This window comes from Ambystoma mexicanum, chromosome 6p (assembly GCF_040938575.1).
Source record: "Ambystoma mexicanum isolate Mex_15411 chromosome 6p, UKY_AmexF1_1, whole genome shotgun sequence".
Lineage (NCBI taxonomy): Eukaryota > Metazoa > Chordata > Amphibia > Caudata > Ambystomatidae > Ambystoma > Ambystoma mexicanum.
The window spans coordinates 264,410,241-264,430,173 of record NC_090935.1 but is presented as its reverse complement, the minus strand read 5'-3'; positions in this window follow the sequence as shown (position 1 = coordinate 264,430,173).

The window sequence follows — 19,933 nt, the reverse complement described above, 5'->3', positions numbered from 1 at the left end:
GTGAGGCAGCGTATGGTGAGACGTGGTATTCCTCCCTTTCCCAGACCCATGATCCCTCCTATTTCATAGGATTCTACGATGTTCCAAACTGGGTCAAGGAAGAGGGTGAATGAAAGTAACAATCCTAACTCTTACACATCGTATTAGACATGTCCCGCTTATTGGTCAGGCAAAGTCAGGCACTCGACTCTCAGTGTATACATGTGATTCCAATGAGCTCTCCTCACATAGATAAAAGGCAGAACATAGAGACACACTTTGATCAAGGTGGAACACGAGTAAGAGCAGAACTTTCTAGGCTAAGGCGAACCTACTGGAGCAGAGCAACGGACCGAGGGATAAGGAGAACCACGGGTGGAGAACACCAGGAGTTCCCTGCAGGAGTTTGTTGCCTCCAAAAGTACACAAAAGATATGTGGAAAAGGCCAAATCCCAAACAACAAGGCTGCATTGTGTTTCAAGGACACCATCAACCCCCTACCCCCGGGTGTAAATCTAAAAGATCAAAACCACTTAATATCTCAAATTCAAAGTATCTTGTAACCCAAAAAATGATGTTGTTTCATTGACAACCTTCAGATTCCATGAGGCTTTATCTTCTGGGTGAATGGCATAGTTGGAAAGGGGAGGCCAAGCCTGTGGTACTAACCTTGACTCGTTAAACTGGAAGACAGTAAAGACAAGAAAGAAGCGCACACAGCCGGTGAGATGGCAAAGACATGAAAGACGGGTTACTTCTAAAGAAATATTGAAGTGGCAATATTATATCACATAATTGAAGGCTGCACAGGTGTGGATGAGATGCGATGAAAGGGAGACCTGCAAATGGACTTTGAAGTAATGATAGCTGTAAAGTCAACGATACTGAGTAACGGAGTGGTCCGGTGAAAGGAAGTAGCCCACTTGAAAGTCTCAGTGAAAGATGAAAAGTTTGTAGGGAAAAAGTGAATGAACTGTAAAAGTGAGGTGTTTGAAATTAATCCTGAGTGAAGGGAAAAGTAAAATGCTGAACTTTGAGCTTTGTTAAATAATAAAGTGAACTACCCAGTCCAGGAAACACTGGGGCAAATAACATAGGAATGTGAGTTGAAAGCTGAAAAGTCGAAGTGGTCCTACAGAGGTTTGTAGGAAAAGGAAACAATGTCTTCTGTGGTCGACATTTTGATGACATCATTATGATCTGGGAAGGCGATACACTGGAGCTCTCCAACTATGTTAACCACTTAAACAATAATAATAACAACCGCACATTTATCATGAATGAAAGCGCTACCAAAATACAATTCCTGGATCTGGAACTCTACACTGAAAATGATCAAATCTACACTAGCCTATACACTACGCCCACTGCTAGAAATAGTATGTAGCATGCATCCAGTAATCACCCTAAATATGTGATTTATAACATCCACTATGGAGAAATTCTAAGGTTTAAAAGAAACTGCAGCACTCAAGCAACCTATGAAGCCAACATAGAAAATAAAATCAACACATTTAGACAACAAGGATACACCCAGCAAAAACGTAGAAAAGCTCTCGTAAAAGCAGGCAATATCACAAAGGAATTTCTGCTAAAAGACAAACCCAAAACCAATACAGGGGTAACTACCACAAAACACTACTTTCAACTCAGAAGCCCACAATATAAGGAATATTCTAAATACATTTTGGCACATCCTCAAAATTGATGACAATGTGTGCAAACACTTGACCATATATGTTACCATAAGGCCCCAACCATAAAAAAAACATGATTAGCCCTAGCCATCTAAAGCCACTGAAAATGAAAGACCTAAGCAGCATGCTAAACCTAGACCCAATCTTAGGAACCTACATATGTGGGAACTGCAAACTTTTTCCACAAATAGCAAATGGAACAAAGAATGCGAGCCTACCAAATGGAAAAGATAAACAAATTATGCAGTTTTTGAATTGTAAAAGCAAGTTTGTGGTGTATGGAACTAAATACATCTACAATAAACTCTATACAGGGAGTACAATCCGGGCCCTCAAGATAATAATTTTTGAACATCTACGAGCAATAAGGAACAATGACTTGAGATACGCCATGGCAACACATTTCTGCATGGAACATTCTGACTCTTCAGTAGAACAACTAAAAGTCTATGGACTTGAACAAATTATTGAACCACCTAGGGGCGGGAACAAAGAACTCTTATTACGACAGAAGGAAGCAAAATGGATTTGCCTGATGGACATGTGTAATACTGGGCTGAATTCCGACAACGAGATGTATAATTGGCTGTAATCTTGCTAAAAACCCTCTATAATTGACTGATCACTCATAAAGCAATATGTTTCTGAGCTCAATTACCATGCTTAGAATCCTGTGGGTATTAAGCACATTATAAATAACCTATCATATCATATCAAATGCCCAAGAAAGCCCTTTCTATTATCAGTAAAAAACATAAATGTATATACCACTAAAATAAGGTAATTAATTGTGTATTTTAGGATGTATCAAACTCACTTCATAATCCTGTAGACAGTGTTATACACTTGGAACTAACTGTCTTTATAATTGATACATATAAGGAGACCTATCAATTAATCCAAACAAAGGTATCACAGGTAATAAGTTTATCTGAACAAAGGAAAAGTTATTACACTAATCTTGATATTTAATCAAAATAATGTTTCCTCTTGAATGAGAGAACAAGGTGAGTTTTCCATCTTCAATAATGAAAAGCTTTCTGAGCCTTAGAAATATTCACTCCTTCAAATGCAGGACATGCACTTGTTAACTATCCACAACAATTATAGTAAGGCACTCAAGAATATACTTTGAAGCCATAGAAAATGTAAACATGGCTCCAAAACGGACAGGGAGCGGTGCAGTGATAATGTCATCACGCTAATGCCTGCGAGCATGATGACGTCATTGCGTCTGCGTTGGGCGCCACAAAAACTTGCCAAAACACAGTTCTGATCCATGCAACGGATCAGCTGCATCGGAATGAGAACAATTGAATCCTCGCTCTTCCCAGCTTTTTAAGCTAAGGTAAGACATTTACTGAAACCCTGCACCCCTTGCTGTGTTATGTGCCCAGTCATTTAGGGGTAAGATGACCAACAATTCCTTTCTTTCTGCCCGTTCTAGCCTTTTTCAAAATATCCTAAACTGGAAGAAAAATGCCATAAAATTGGATAAACTAGTAACTCAAAAAGAAAGCTTTCTAGAAGTACAACTTTAAAGTATCCCAAGGAGAGTGGCTAAAATTAGCCCTATGAATAATGGACTGATCTACCAAAAATCTCAAATTGTTATTTCTACGTATTGCCTATTGATAATCATCTGTTTTTGTATTAGGAATGTAAACACATTATATTATTATTTATTCTATTACTACAGATACGTTCCTGATGAGCCTTCTGAATTTAAGAGGGTAAAACACCCGTAGAGCGTATTGAGAGTCATTGTGAACTATTAATGGAAACTGTGAGAGTCACAAATGGAAACTATGGAATAAATACACTTGCAAAAAAAATGAATGTGTAAACTGTTCAATTGGATTTCGATTTGAAAAACTAACCTAATAATGGATAGGACAAAAAAAGAAGCACAATATTTATCATGATACAAAATCTGAATCAGTTGGCGCAACAAGGATACTACCATATATAAGAAAAATACAGTTACTTTATGCCTGAGGTGGAGACCACCGTCCTACCCTCCTCTCCAGGAATCACCTGTGGTGCTCCTGTAGAGATGTTCTTAGTGTCACTTGGGGCTTGGGACCATTACTCAGAAGTACTGGCTGCTATCTCACATAACACTAGAAGATTGTTTAGAAGTGTCCTCATAAATGGCCAGCCTTCCACTGGTTTGAGAGACAAGTAGATATTGGGTTAATTTCAGATGGGTCAGTTACCCAAGCCAATGGAGGAACCCAATGGTAAGAGGAAGAGTAAGATGACCACCTCTGTGAAGGGGGTTACTTCTCTTCCTGCTGTTTCTGCTGCACCCACTGTGGCCCCAGCTCCTGATGTGCTAGGCCCAATGGTGACCCAAGACTCAATTTCTGAGGGAGAAGAGCCCATGAACCCTCATCAGTGAGGGGTACTCAACCCATAGGATCACCCTGACCTTCAATGACTGCTTGCTGAAGGTGGACCCTCTTTGGGGGGATTTTAGTAAGGGTCAAAGAGAGTACCACTCTCTTCTCTTGAGGGTCTAAGCAAACTGGCCCAGCCAAGGCACAAGGTGAAGTGCCTAGGACATTTATGATTCTTTGGGAGGGTGAGCTCCTTTACAGTGAGCCCACTCTGCCTGAACCTGGTGCAGTCAAGAGGTTGGTTGTACCCAAGGTATACAGGCCCTTTGTTTGCAGTTGGCACATGAGGTGCCCTTAGATGATCATCTTGGCATCAAGAAGAAAAAGCCCAGCCTCTCAGACTACTTTTATTGGCCCAGAATGGGAGTATAAATGTAAGCTCACTGCAAGACCTGTCCCACTTGCCAGTTGTCTGGCAAGCTGGAGGCAGTGTCATTGTCCCACTGTAGCCTTTGCCAATGGGTGGCACACCATTTGAGAGGGTGGGCATCAACATTGTTGGTCCCCTTGCCCCTCTCACATCAGGTGGACACAGGTACCCTGAGGCTATAGCCCTCAAACCATAGCAGCCAAGGTGGTTACCAGGACTATCCTGGACATTTTTACCAGAGTCAGATTCCCTAAAGAAGTGATCTCTGACAGAGGAACCAAATTCCTGTTGAGTTACATGCAAGCTAAGCTATGTGGAAGGATTGTGGTGTAACTTTTACAATCTCCACCTCCTGCCATTCTCAGACCAATGGTCTGGTTGAGAAGTTGTTGGGTTCTTTGGAGTAGCCCCTAAGGAGGACTGGGGATATCCTCTTACCATGCCTGCTATTTGCTTCCAGAGAATTGCCTCAAGCGGGTGTTGGTTTCAGCCGCTTTGAGCTCCTCTTTGGACATCCAGTGAGGGGGCCTCTTGCCTTAGTATGAGAAGGTTTGGAAGCCACCCCTTCAGGTCCTGCCATGCAAGTGGGGGGCAATGAGTTAGGCCTCAGAAGGAGGATGGCACAGATGATGGGCCAGGCAAGAGCAAATCTTAAGGCAAGCCATGCATTGAACATGTACTGGCATGACCTTAATGCCTCACAAGTGGATTTGACTCCTTGTCAGAAGATCATTGTGATGGAGCCTACTAAGCCTCACGTTTTGGCAGATAAGTGGACTGAACCCTTCAGGATAATCTCCAAGATCAGTGAAGTCAACTATCTGGTTGACATGGGTGTTCCTGGGTTAGCCCCTCAGGTCTTCCATGTTAACAGGTTTAAGCCTTTCCACAGGAGAGGAGAAGTCTCATGCCTCTTGCTAGCTTCAGAGCAAATAGAGGGTGAGAATGAGCCCCTTCTTGATTTGCTGCATAGCAACCCTCAGGATGGCTCAGTGGAGGAAGTGCAACTCTCTCCAGATCTCACACCAGAGCAGCAGAGGACCTGCAGGGTTATGCCTTTTGGGTTGAAGAATGCCCCTATCACCTTCCAAAGATTAGTCAATCATGCTCTCAGTATGCTAGAGTCCTTCTGTTCAGACTACCTAGACGAAATTGCTTTCTATAGTTCCACCTGGGAAGTTCATTTGACACACTTGGATAATGTGTCGCAGGCCATGAAAAGGACCATGCTCACTACCAAGGCAAACAAGTGCCAGGTAGCACAGAAGAAGGTTACTTACCTTGGTCATGAGGTAGTAGGGGGTCAACTCCAACCTCTCCCTAGTAAAGTACAAGCTATACAGGACTGGAAGGCTGTTGGAAGGGGGGCAGCCCCATCTCCCAAGGTGCTTTAAAGTAAGGCAAGATTAATTTGAGGCACTGTGATGAGCAAGGGGTCAGGGGGACAGTGAGAGGGACACCTTCCCGTCCAGCAGGTCCCCACGCTAATATAACCAATTACATTGTAATCAAATGGTGTGGCCCAAGGAGCAGGCAGCAGTGCTAATTTGCATAGATAATAATAATCATAGGTAGAAGAGAAGGCTTGCGTGGTAAATACGGCATTACATGCACTAGGACAAAATCCACGGGGCCACAGAAATCCCCTGTTGTGCCAGAGCTCCATGAGGACAGTTTACACCCCCACCTGCCACACTTTGTATTCATTGTTCTTGAAAGTGTTGCAAAGATGTGTCTTTCACCCAAGAGGAATGTGCTCTACAAGGCCGTGATCAGAGACTGGCGCCTGGTGTGCATGTTATCTCACATTGGCCAAAGCTTGACCCATTCCCGAGTGACAACGAGTTATAGCCCATATTTACTGACTAAACCCTAAGATCCCCAAATTCCAAAACACCAGGTGCCCTTTGACTACCAACCCCAAAATAAATGTTCAAAGAGGATGGACAGGGCATATCGTTGAAGCAACAACCGTGTGATTTGTATTGCGAGGTGCTGGGAGGGATACATTATAGTTCAAAACGAGGGCTGAGACCTTGGAGCCAGATAGCACAGAGGGAGTGAGTAAAATATGTGGGTGAAGGTTAGAGTGCCCCAGAACCTCTTTTGTGTCTATCTTAAGTCCTGCCAAGTGCACAGTATGAGGGATAAACAAGCTGTATAGTAGGAAACAAATTAATTTGTTTTCTGACCTTCAACATGAGAAGATGAGCCCCGCAGCACCGACATGATGGAAGATGGACAGACTGAGCTGGGACCAATAAACTGCCATCCCATATGGATAAAGGCAACACCTTTATAGGGTCCATCCAATCAGGCACGCAGGTTTTTACTGTATGCTGTTGCGTCACTATGATGCTGTATGCCTTTAAAAGTTTCTGCTTGTACCTCTTTTCGGCAGAACATTCTTAGCAGCAGACTTCTGTTGCTCGCATCTGCGTATAAGATTAAACTTGTTATTCTTACAAGATCGACTTGGGCCTTTCTTCCCTAGCAGATTGTATTCTCTCCGGTGTGAGTGTTCAGGGGCGTGCCTTGAATTGGTGACCCTAACCTGATCCCAGTGCCCCCGTACCTGCGGAGGCTTCTAGGTCGCGCCCGCTTAAAGTGACCGGCCCCAAAATAAGACGTGTTCCGAGTGGTCTAGCAGGAGCCATTTTAAGAAAAGTCCTCTCTGCTCTTTGAAGCGGGCACGTCTCTGAGGAGAGTGCAGGCCAGTGTTGGAACCCCGCGACGAAGGAGTCCGGGTGAGCACGCACATGTTAGTAGACTCTTGTAAATGATAAAAAGAAGGGGAACAATGCATGGGGGAGTGTGAAAGGTGGTGAGTACATGGAGAGCAACTTCATCGACGTGAAGTGGACGAGGGTATTGTTATTTGTTGTTAAAATTTGTATTATGAATGGAGTGTTTCGGTAAAATATTATACAGTAAGGCATTATAAACTAAGGCAAAGGTCAGGCTGTGAACCCCTCTTTGGAAGCGGAGACAAGTTGGTACCACAGGATATTATATCATTTAAAGGAGGAATATACAAATACGGGTAGTGGTCTCGTATAATGTAGGCCTGGAACAAGTAGTGGGTGCTATAATATAATATATATTTAATTTCCTGGGTATATGCTTTGTGGGTAAGGAGCAGGCCATAGAAGGGGCGGTAATTGTGTGTGTTGCAGTGTGGTGTGGTATTGGATGCTCTTGTGGAGTGGGGTGTGCATGCTGGGAAGGGTGATAGCAAAGGGTTTCTTGTTTTTGTGGGTTCAAGCAAGCGGCCGTGGGATTAGTAAAAAATAGATGTCATTAGCACAGGTGGAGAATCACCAATAGAGCTCATGTTACTGTATTTTGATAGGGTGGAGAAATATCATAAGCAGTGGATCGCAGAGACAGAAGGAGGGGGGGTGCCCCTCCCATTGCCAGTTCCTTGGAACTCATGTACACATTTTTAGAAGCAATATATAAGGGGAAGCAGCTACAGAAGAGGAAAGAGATTCTCTATCTTTGGCACATTTTTGAAGATGAAGAAAATCAAGGGAATGGAGTGGAGGATCAGAGACACAGAGATGGGAAGTGCAGAAAGGGACGAGCAAGTGGATATACCAATGTATAGGAATTTATATGAATTGAAAAACAAATGGCTGTGTTGCCCCTCGCAATAGGTGATCTTAAGAGCGTACTGCTTGCGGAGTTGGGGATCAGGCTGGGGAAGTGTGGGTTAAGGCCGGATATCCAGGAGTAACCCTGGGGGATGACGCACATGATAGGGCATCATTTAATAGAGTTAGGGCAATGGTATGGCAGATGCACTACAGAGGGCCTTCCCGGACACTCCTGATTTGCAGTCTTTAATTCAGTGTACCATGGGGGATGATGAGGACCCAGCTAGATTTATTCTCAAGATTCAAAAGAAATGGAGAGCAGAGATGGGAGGAATGTGTATTGTAAAGAGGGGGGTTATCGAAGGAAGTGCAGAAGGCGCTGGATAAGATTGTGGGTATTGAGACAAATGGATGGCCAGAATTACAGAGTATAATAGTGTATCATTGTAAAAGGATTAAGGAGCGGGAGAGGGAAAATGAAAAGGCATCAGGAAAATGAAGGGAAGTTGGTGCCGAAACAATTGGCCAAGGTGGCAGTTTAGGGGCCTGTGCTGACACCAGTACAGGTGGAAGAAACAGAGAGTACCCAGCAACTTGTCAGTGCCACTATTGCAGCACTCTGGGAAGAAGTAGGACAAGGACAGCGGGATGGGGGCATAGTACCCGGGCCCACATTGGCAGCATGGAAGGCCACAGCAAAGGAAGAAGGGAATATCAAGAAGGATGGGTTGGACCCAGGAGAGGTGGGTTCAGAAAGTCTCAATGTTGGAATTGTTTAAGGTGGGGGCATTTCACAAGGGAGTGCAGGAGCAGGTCAGCTATGGGGTATAATTATGGCCCGCAGCAAGAGGGCCAAGGGCCTCAAGGACCCTAAGGACTAGGGTACCAGCAACAGGGTCATGGGTACCAGAACCAGAAGTACCCATGGGGTAATACCAAACTTATAATCAGCAGCCCCAAGCACAGGACATCCAAGCACGGCATCCACCACAGCAACAGCAGGGCAGTGTTGCCCTGGTAATTAGCGTGCCAGGTGGGACTGCCGCTGCCTTTTGGGGAGCAGCAGTAGTAGGAGGTAGCCCCTTCTCGTTCCCTGCAACAAGAAAGTATCCAATTAGGAAATCCCACAGAGAATAATTGTGTGTCCGGTCTTGTCGACGACTATCCACCTTGAAGAGGAACCGTTGGGACAAGGGGCGGGGATAGGAAATAAGCAATTTGTATTCATGGTGGACGCTGGTGCAACTAAGTCATGTATCACGGAAGGAAACTTTTCACTATCAGGAAAATATGGTCATGCACAGGGAGTTGGATGGAAAGGTGGGAGGGAAGGAAGTACAATGCCCTTACTTTATTCCGAGAGTTCCCCAGTCAATCTACGGGGTAGGGATCTGGGTAGGGATCTGCTCAGTAAGTTGAACATGACTATATACTTTACATATCATGGAGTAGTCTGCTCCATGCCCAGGATGTGTGCTGTAAGGGTGATGTTGATAATACACACAATGGGCCTCATTATAAGTATGGCGGTAAGGCAATAACGGCGCCGGTATCGCTAATGGCTCTGTTGCTACTGTACCTCCATACTACGAGTTCTGCTATCGGGTACCCTTGCAGTCACCAGGTCAGACCTGGTGGCCATACTGCACCCATGAACAGAACATGATGGTAGCACTGGTACATTATTAACGGTACCGGTGCTACCACCCTACCCATTACCATTGAGCCCTCTGGAGCTAAAATCGGAATGGGGATGTACCAAGCCCAACACCCACAAAAGGGCAATTACCATGTCCGGCTGGGCCAGAATAACCCGGTAATTGCCCATTCGCGGGTGCCAGACCCGGATGCGATTTTATCTATGGTAATACGGTGCTTGTCAAGGCGTTGTCCCAGATTGCCAAACAGTGCTGGTGAGTGCCCACTAATTTTATTTTTCTCCCCGCTTTGTCGCACAAGCTGGTGGCAGGAATTATATTATTTCTGGTCCTGCAAGGGTTGTTGGTTTTGGACAGAAGGATTGTCCTATTAGGGATAGGTAGGGGCGGGTGTGAATGGTGCACAGTGCTCTGTGTAGGCCCAACAGTGCAGCTAAAGGAGGCGGTGGATGGAGAACTGTTTGAGAAGAATGACAAAGAGGGGGACATAATGCTTGAGATTTGCATTCCATGTGGTATAATAATACAGTATTGAAGAGTGCAGTGTGGCAGCAGTAACTCCATCGCCATTTTTTGATGATGATTTACAGCACATGCCTTTGCAGCTGTGGGCTACAAATACATATGATGTAGAGTTATTGAAAGATGTAACGCCTGTTTGTATAACCCTGAAGACAGGTGCAGTGCTGTCCAGGGTAAAACAATATTCACTGTCAAGAGAGGTGGAGCAGGGCATTAAAAAAACAATATGGGCCCTACTGGATCAGGGGATTACGGTGTCATCTACGTCCCTGTGTAACACGCCAAAATATTCTATTAAGAAATCAACAGTGGGAAATTGGGGAATGATCCAGGACTTGCATCCCCTAAATTATGTGGTGCTGAAAGAATTTCCAGTGTTCCAGAATATTGCGACAATTTTATGTAGCGTCCCCAAAGTAGCCACATTCTTCACTGTAGTGGATCTGAAAAATGCATTCTTCGCGATTCCACTCCATCCGGATTCGAGATACCTCCCAGAATTTACACAGGGTCAGATGTGGTTCAAATACACTAGATTGCCTCAGGTGTACTGTGAGAGCCCGAGCATATTCAACAGATCTTGCAGATCTTGGGAACATTTAGATGCCTAGCATGATTATGTAGTACGTGGACGATTTGCTAGTGTGTAGTGACATCGAACAGCTTTGCCAAAGGGACTCGATTGCACTCCTGTAATTGTTGGCCTGTAAGGGGTACAAGGTTGATAATCCTAAATTACAATATTGCCAACAGGAAGTAATCTATTTGGGGCAGTTCATATTGGCAAATAGGAAGATAATACTACACAACAGGGCAGCGTTAGTACGCTCCACCCCCAGTCCCGCCTCAGTTAAAGAGATTCAGGCATTTCTGGACCTGTGTAATCACTGCAGGGCCTGGATTCTAGATTACATGATATACACAAGGCCACTTTTACGGACCCTGAGGAAGCATACGTTTTAGTGAACAGAAGAAATGATCAAAGAGTTTGACGACTTGAAAGAAGTAATTAGTTTGGTACCCATAATGGCCACACCAGATCAAACACAGGAATTCTATTGCTTTTCACTTTCTGATGGCCATTTTATGACAGCAGTGTTGAGGCAGGAAAACACTGTGGGCCAAAGGCCATTGGCCTCTTATAGTGGCAGTCTGGAGGCAGTGATGCCATGGCAATTTGCGTGTGAACAATCATTAGCAGCTGCTACCTTTGCTATAGAGAAAAGTTCTGCAATCAAAATGGGGTGTTCAGTTATGTTGTATGTGGAACATTCCTTGTTTGCTATTCTAGAAAGGTCAAAATCTACCCTGACTAAGCAAAGGTCATCGGCATATGAGATTTTCAATTCTAAACCCTATATTGATGTGGTTAGGTCTAAGATGGTGAATCCTACCACCATTTTAACAGACATGCCTACTACAGAAGACCTGATAGTATACAATTGCGCAACGTATGAGGGGGAGGAAGATGATATCCACAGAGCAAGGGATTGTGCATTGACAGAGGGAGAGATACTTTTCGCTAATGGGTCATCCACAATTGGTCAGGAGGATGGACAGAGTCAGACAGGGACAGAAGTGGTATGACTTGAGGAAATCCGAGTAAAAGACGGTGGACATGGAAAGGTTGCCCAAGCATTTTTCGGCAAAAGCGGCAGAACTTGTAGTGCTCATCTAAGCACTGATAACATTGCAACAGCATCATGTCACCATATATTCTGATTCAACATACATTACAACAATGGTACATGCCAGTGTCTCCCGTTGGAAAAGGAGGGGATTCAGAGGGTAGATGGATCCCCAGTGCAGCATGCCATGCTGTTAGAGATGCTTATAGAAGAATTGTCGCAGTCATCTGTTGTGACAGTCATCAAGTGCACCACCCATACTCACGGAGCAAATGAAATCTCAAGGGGGAATACAGCTGCCGATATGACATCCAAAATGGCAGCGTATCTGTTAAACAAAATATCCACTGTGACTGCCCAACTGAGAGATGAGCATCCAGTGCCTTACACCACATTGCCCATCACCCAGATTATCGAACTACAGGGAAGGGCACCTGAGTAGGAGAAGGAGTTGTGGTTATGGAGAGGGTGTAAGCAATCTCTGACAGATATCTTATGGCAGGAAGAGAGCTCTGGGAAGACAGTGATACACCTGGAGGTACTGGCAGTAGCATTTGAACAATTGCACTGCCCTTCTCAGAGTTCGAAACAACACATAGGCGCAGACATACAGGAGGACTGGTTCACACCAAACATCCAGGAAATCATTACAGATATAGCCATACATTGCACCACATGTCAAAGATTTAGTACAGGGATGACAGCATTATTCGGCAAAAGAGCAGAACTTGTAGTGCTCATCGAAGCACTGATAACATTGCAACAGCATCATGTCACCATATATTCTGATTCGACATAAATTACAACAATGGTACATGCCAGTGTATCGCGTTGGAAAAGGAGGGGGATTCAGAGGGTAGATGGATCCCCAGTTCAGCATGCCATGCTGTTAGAGATGCTTATAGAATAATTGTCGCAGTCATCTGTTGTGACAGTCATCAAGTGCGCCACCCATACTCACGGAACAAATGAAATCTCAAGGGGGAATACAGCTGCCGATATGACATCCAAAATGGCAGCATATCTGTTAAACAAAATATCCACTGTGACTGCCCAACTGAGAGATGAGCATCCAGTGCCTTACACCACATTGCCCATCACCCAGATTATCAAACTACAAGGAAGGGCACCTGAGTAGGAGAAGGAGTTGTGGTTATGGAGAGGGTGTAAGCAATCTCTGACAGATATCTTATGGTGGGAAGAGATCTCTGGGAAGACAGTGATACCCCTGGAAGTACTAGCATTAGCATTTGAACAATTGCACTGCCCTTCTCAGAGTTCGAAACAACACATAGGCACAGACATACAGGAGGACTGGTTCACACCAAACATCCAGGAAATCATTACAGATATAGCCATACATTGCACCACATGTCAAAGATTTAGTAAAGGGATAACACTACAAATGTTACGTGGCACCTTCCCGCCCTATTGGGCCATTTCGTAAATTATACATAGACTACTCTGATATGGGTAAACGTTGTAAAGGATCCAGGTACCTCATTGTGGTGGTCTGTCCTTTCTCAAGGTAGGTGGAAGCAGGGCCATGTGTGCAACAGGATGCCAAGTGTGCTGTGAGTTTTCCAGTGCGTGAAGCTTTCCTACACTGGGGTGTGTCCGATTTTGAGGTTTTGTGTGGTTTTAAGGTCAGATAATGGCACAGATTTCTTCAGTGCATTATTCCAACACATTACAGCACTACTTGGCATCAAGCATCGGATGTGCTCGACTTATCACCCAAAGGCCCATGGCATCGTGGAGAGAATAAATGGCCTCCTTAAGAGCAAGTTAACTAAATTGTGCATCACATTATAGAAAAATTGTGTGTACCATCTGCCCTGGCCATTCTTAGTTTACACACACAGCCGAATAAAGATCATAATTTGTCACCTCACAAAGTGGTTACTGGCCAGCATATGCATACCCACATATTGTCAAGACTTGATGGTCGTGTAGCCGATGAAACCTCCGTCCCCAAGTACCACTCGAGCAAACAAGAAATTACTGCCCGAGCAGTCCTTGAGGCCACAGGTGGTGATCTTCGTCAGCCGCAACCAGGAATGCCCAACCAGGAATGCCTGAAGATGCCGGAAGGTGCCCCCTACGACCACTGTAAGGCAAATACGGAGTAATGTCATAAACATAGAACCCCAGACTTATATATGAATGTGTAATAAGTCTAGAATAAGGCTTACCCTTAGGAGTTGGTCGGGACTTAATAATGGTGTAAAGATGTTTGTCGGAGGCAGCCGGCAAGGGTGACGACCAGATGACAGGTTGGTAAAGCACTTAGTATAAATGAAATCACCACCTTACGTAGAAGCCAGAAAACGTAAGTCAATCAGTTGAAAAGTGCGTAATCCAAGAACATAGTTCATAACAAAAGGGCAATCCAAATAGCAATCCAGGGACGGAAATGCGGTCGAATCCAGTAGAAAATAGTTCCAAACAACGGTACCGTGAAGGTCCAAGATCAATCCGAGGTCAGTGGTAGTAATCTGAATCCGTAGTCCGTAATGCGCCCAACAGGATCAGCTGTGAAGCGCTGAAGGGCAGTCAGCGCGTCCCTTTTGAACGCTGACTAATGATCACATGACTCTCATCATCCGTCACGTGATCGAACGTGCTGAAGGAGGAGCTCTCAGGTGCCGGCAACGGAGACGTTGTAGAATGCCCGTGGCGCGTCCCCATGGCAACTGCCACCGCCGGAACGGAAACCACCGCTGAGATGGTAAGAACCGGCGTCGTTGACCTTGTCCCATTCCTTGCCGGCAGGCCTGCAGGGGAGAGTGTGTTTTGGCATGTGTGGAGATAGTGGGAGCTGTATTGTGAGATGTGTTCATGGAACGTAGGGGCGTGACACATATCCCCTGTGAGAAGGATTTCTAATGTGCACAAGACTTCAGCTGTGTTAGGAGAGGACTTCAGGTAATATTTGACAATGCTAACTTGGACCATTAAGAGTGTCTCCCGACAGAATGCACCTCCGAGGATTGTGACTACAGAGATGCCCGATGATGCACAAACAGCGGGGACAGATCCTGAGCATACAATGACTCAACCACTGCCGTCATGGTATTATTTCTACATTCGCAATTGTGTGCGCCAGTGGCACAATCCTCAGTTCCAAGGGCCATAAGAGGTGGTGTATTATACTACCGTCACAGTGAAAGTGAGAGAATTACGCTACTGGGTTCACCTCTCTGATGTTCGTGGGGCACCTTCAGAGAGCACAGTGGTGCATCAGTTATCTTAAAAAGGGGGTAACAGTCCACGTACCCTGATTACCTCACCGGCCTGCCCAGTGACAATACGGGTGTGGTGGCTCATTCAAGTGGCAGGCCACAAGCTCAGCTGCTAGCTCTGCATTTTTCTTTTTCTGAGAGCGCTTTTTGCTCTTTTATTTCTTTCTCTCTCTCTCTCTCTCTCTCTCTCCCGCTCTCTCTCTCTCTCTCTCTCTCTCTCATCCCCCCCTCTCTCTCTCTCGCTCGCTCTCTTTCTCTCTCTCTCTTGCCCCCTCTCGGTTATTTTTCTTTTTTGTACAGTGTACGTCTTGTACGTTTTTCCCTTTTTCATTGTCTTGTGTGTCTGTGCTTTTATTTCAGGAAAGAAGAAGGTGGAGACAACTAATGTACATAGTTTGTTAAGTAGGGACCAGAGGCAGAGAGACACAAATGAGAGATTTTGGGCATATGTGTATTATATTGGGCCAGCAATTGCTGGAGGATTGTATGCTTTTCAACCACTATGAAATGGTGTAATGATTTGTTTAACAGTACTGCTATAGCTGCCATTCTTGAGAATGCGTATAGAAGAATGCAAAGGGAAGTTCAACAAAAGTGCGGCACATATCAAGGGCTGGGTCTTGATGTGATTGAAGATATTCATCACCCCGAGTTCATTAATTCAAGGTACTCTGATATGAGTGGTGTGGGGAGAAATGCTGTGAATGGGTGCTTTTATTTATGTTCACTCATTCAGTACACGTCACTGGCTCCCAAGGTGTTAGTGCCATAAGCAGTAACAATTATAGAGGCACAATACCTGGTTCATCTTGCATTATACAAAATAAAAGGAACGGTCCAGGCACACAGTGTGGAACTGCAAATGGTGGGCTCAGATTTTATAAAATGCACCGAAGACCCGAGAAACATCACGTGCATGGAGTTACTCTATCTGATGGTGAAGGGGCAGAAGAATGTCAATAGTAACTGGTAGGACATCACACTAGCATGCCTGGCAGACGGACTGGTAACATATAGCGAGGAAAAGATAGCACAAGTGGTCAACTTCTGTGCGCAAATCGGGACAGAGCATATCAGAAAGCTGAAATAGATTGCCACTATGGAAATGGTGGTGCATGTGCACAAGGAAGACGAATATAAACTCTGTTTCTGCAGCAAAGGTACAGTCTTTGTGGGCACAAACAAACATTGTAATAAAACTCTCTTGATCACAGACATGAAGAAATTAACGGCAGCGCTGATGGATTACTACTGGATCCATGGCCGACAAAGTTACTTGCAACTCAGCATTGTGGAGGGACTGTTGTTCGCTGGCCACATTGCATTCAGGGCTATTAGTAATCCCAGAATAACAAACAAAGGGCAGGTGTATTGCCTGCAGAGGGGCCAACAAGTTCCCCCACAGTGCAAACTGAAGATAAGAGCTTGGTGCCCATGCAAAAGCCCAACATCAGGCTATGAAAAGGACAGTTGCAACAACTGCAGAGGATGAAAAGATCAGATTTTATTTCTAAACACTCTTCCACATTGCCTGCTAAAGTCGAGTTCTGGTCGTTAAAACATATGACACTGCAAAATCGATACGTGCTGGACATTTTAACACCAATGGAGGGTGGGGTTTGCAAAATATTTGGCAATTCTTGCTGCACATTTGCATCTCCAGAAGACACAGATAATTCATCATTATCCCACATCATTGCAGACGTCGAATGGCCTGGGTGTTCGCATGAAGAAGGAGGTAGGAATTCAGGACAGTGAAATGAATATGACATTTAATTGGGCCCCATCATGGTTAGGAGCAATTGTGAAGATGTTAATCCCCATCATTGTCTTCATCCTGGTCATCTTCTGCACATGTCAACTGGTTCTTCGATTCTGTGCCACTGTGGCACCTGATAGTGCAAGAACAATGGTATCAATTGGTTGTTCAAAAGCCCCTCCACAAAACAAAAAACATTGAAGTACAAACCGATGTCCCACGGGGTGGCCCAAATTATGACATGTTCCCTATCCCGTATGGAGAGGAAGTTGATCCTCTATAACACACTATCATTTCCCCACTCCCAGATCCATAACATTACACAGAGGTTTGGTTGGACCTGGTGGGGTAGGGGTGATGCATTTACATGACTTTATTCCCCAAACTTACATAATAACACCCCCCCATCATTCAGCTTCAATAAAATATCCATTGTCGAGACAGAACAAATTATACTTTCACTCAAACCCTCCACCTGCAAAGGAGACAACTGTCCACCCCAAATTATAAAGGATGCAGCCAGAGATTTAGCCCCTTTCATCTCGAAGCTCATCAGTGCATCCTTCAAGACCAACCTTGTGCCTAACAACCTTAAACAATCCTGGGTGCTACCATTGCTCAAAAAACAAACCTTAGACCTATCTATACTTACGAACTATCGACCCATCACCACAGTACCCTTCCTACTGAAAATTATCAACAGAGTTGCCTACCTACAGATTCAGGACTACCTAGAAACTAATAACCTTCTAGGCTCACGTCAGTCTGGCTTCCATCCCCTTCATGGCACAGAAACAGCCTTGATTGACCTCAAGACCCAAATCAACGTGTTGAAGGACAATGGTAAATCAGCTACTCTACTGCTCCTTGACCTATTGGCAGCCTTCGACCTGGTGGATCATGCAGTCTTATATAACCATCTCAGGTCATCTGCCCATTTCCCAAGTGATGCCATAACCTGGGTGCAATCCTTCCTTGCGAACCGTACAATGAGAGTCTTCTCCCCTTTAGCAGCTGCTGACCCTATACAAGTCTCCTGCGGTGTACCTCAAGGATCATGTGTATCTCCTACTATGTACAACATCTTTTCCAAGCCCTTGTTCCACAAGCTGGACAGACTGGGTGTCACCTACACTAACTATGCAGATCCTTATTCCCCCTTCGGGCAACTTCTTGAAAGACTTGGCCTTAGTAAATAGGATATATCTCCTCATTCAGGCATGGATGGCATCCCACGGCCTCTGCCTGAATGACGACAAAACGGAGCTACTGATCCTAGGCTCAGAGACAGCCATCAAAAAACTCAACCCCAGTTATGTCTCATTCAACATCGACAACAACATCATAAAAGTGCTGCCTGCAGTTAAAACTTTGGGATTCTATCTTGATTCAGCACTCACCTTCAAGAAGCAAATTTACTCTCTAGCATCCTCTATAGCATATACATGCAAATTGATCCAAGCCTGCAGACCATTCCTTTCTGAGACCAGTTGCATTACATTAGCTAATGCACTTATTTTATCCAGACTGGATTACTGAAATGCTTTATATGCGGGATCTAATAAATATATCATTGATAAACTGCAAAGACTCCAAAACAATGCCCTCAGAGCAGCCTTAAATACCGCGAATACAGAGTATATATGTGCACTCAGACAAGATGCCCACCAGCTTAAAATTAAGGATAGGATTTCCCTTAAAACCCTCTCCCTCACTTCCAAATGTCTTAACAACATAGCGCCTCCTGACCTTGTAGAAAGAGTACACAAGAGAACATCTGACCGTCTATACGAGAATGTCCAACGCTCATTCCCTAGAGGTTCCTAGATACAAACGACTACTGCCGGCGGCTCCAGCTTTCCGGTTATAGCTGCTCAATCCTGGAATAGACTCCCTCTTGATCTTAGAACTGACCAACCATACTCCAGATTCAGACGGAAACTCCTCACCTGGCTACAGACTAATGATACCCAACCCAATCGCCTCACCTCCAATCCGACCCCTTGCCTGCCTTACCTATTCTTGAATCCACCTAAGGAATGCTATGTCTGACCACTGCTAACTAGCATCTGTCTTGATATTGGGCAAAATCTTCCTCGGGGCCAGCCCTTTGAGAGCAAAAATACCCAATTCAGCCCAAAATACAGGTTCTATTGTGCTGAGCAGTGATCTCATGCAAGTGACAAATGACACCCTCAAAGTGTTATTAGCATATTTATTCTAAGCAGTGAATTTCATATACATTTGGGATTCAAGTTACAGAATATTACAAAGCATAACACTTAGAGCAATGCAAAATATAGTGAAACATGGAACTTAGATAAACATAGAGAAACATAGAGAAACATAGAGAAATATAGAGAAACATAGAGAAACACAGTCTTACGTCCCTTTAATCAGCACTGGGGAGACCTTGGGCCCTCATAAGCTAGCTGTAAACAAGCCCCGCTCAGAGGACAATGCTGAAGGACACCGTATGAGCCAATGCCGGGCACCTGTTTCTGCACGAATCAAGTCCACAGGCGATCTCCCCCTGATCCATGTGTGCATGGATATTTTATAACTTCTTGCTGTCAGTCACCATGACGCACAGTTCCAGAACTTTCCCTGTGCAACTGGCTCATGGAAAAAACCCAGCTCTCTCTGAGATGCTCCCTGCTCGCTCCTACCCCCTCCCTTGTTCCCATCTGCGCTGGCTGAGGAATGTCTTATCAGTACCTTCCCAGAGAAAAGGAAGATTAGCTTGGGGCCAGGGCTAACGTTAGTGAGGCTGAATATTCTAAGGGAAGCAGGGATGTATTAACCCCATCTGCAAGCTCTAAAAGGCATGCACTCATAGCTTAGTGTTTATAGCGCTTAAGACTGGCTATCTAAGCGCTATATAGGTGCCATGATGTTCCAAACACTCCAAAAACCTATTAGCTACATAGCTGGGGGCCCTCCCTGCCTGTCATATTCCTTGTAGCTCACTACTGCATAATGGAAGTGCTACAACAGACTACTGTCAGCATTTTTAGCACATACTTTGAATACACTATTGGCTTTCAGCGGCTAATGCTGTCATCTAAAGCCC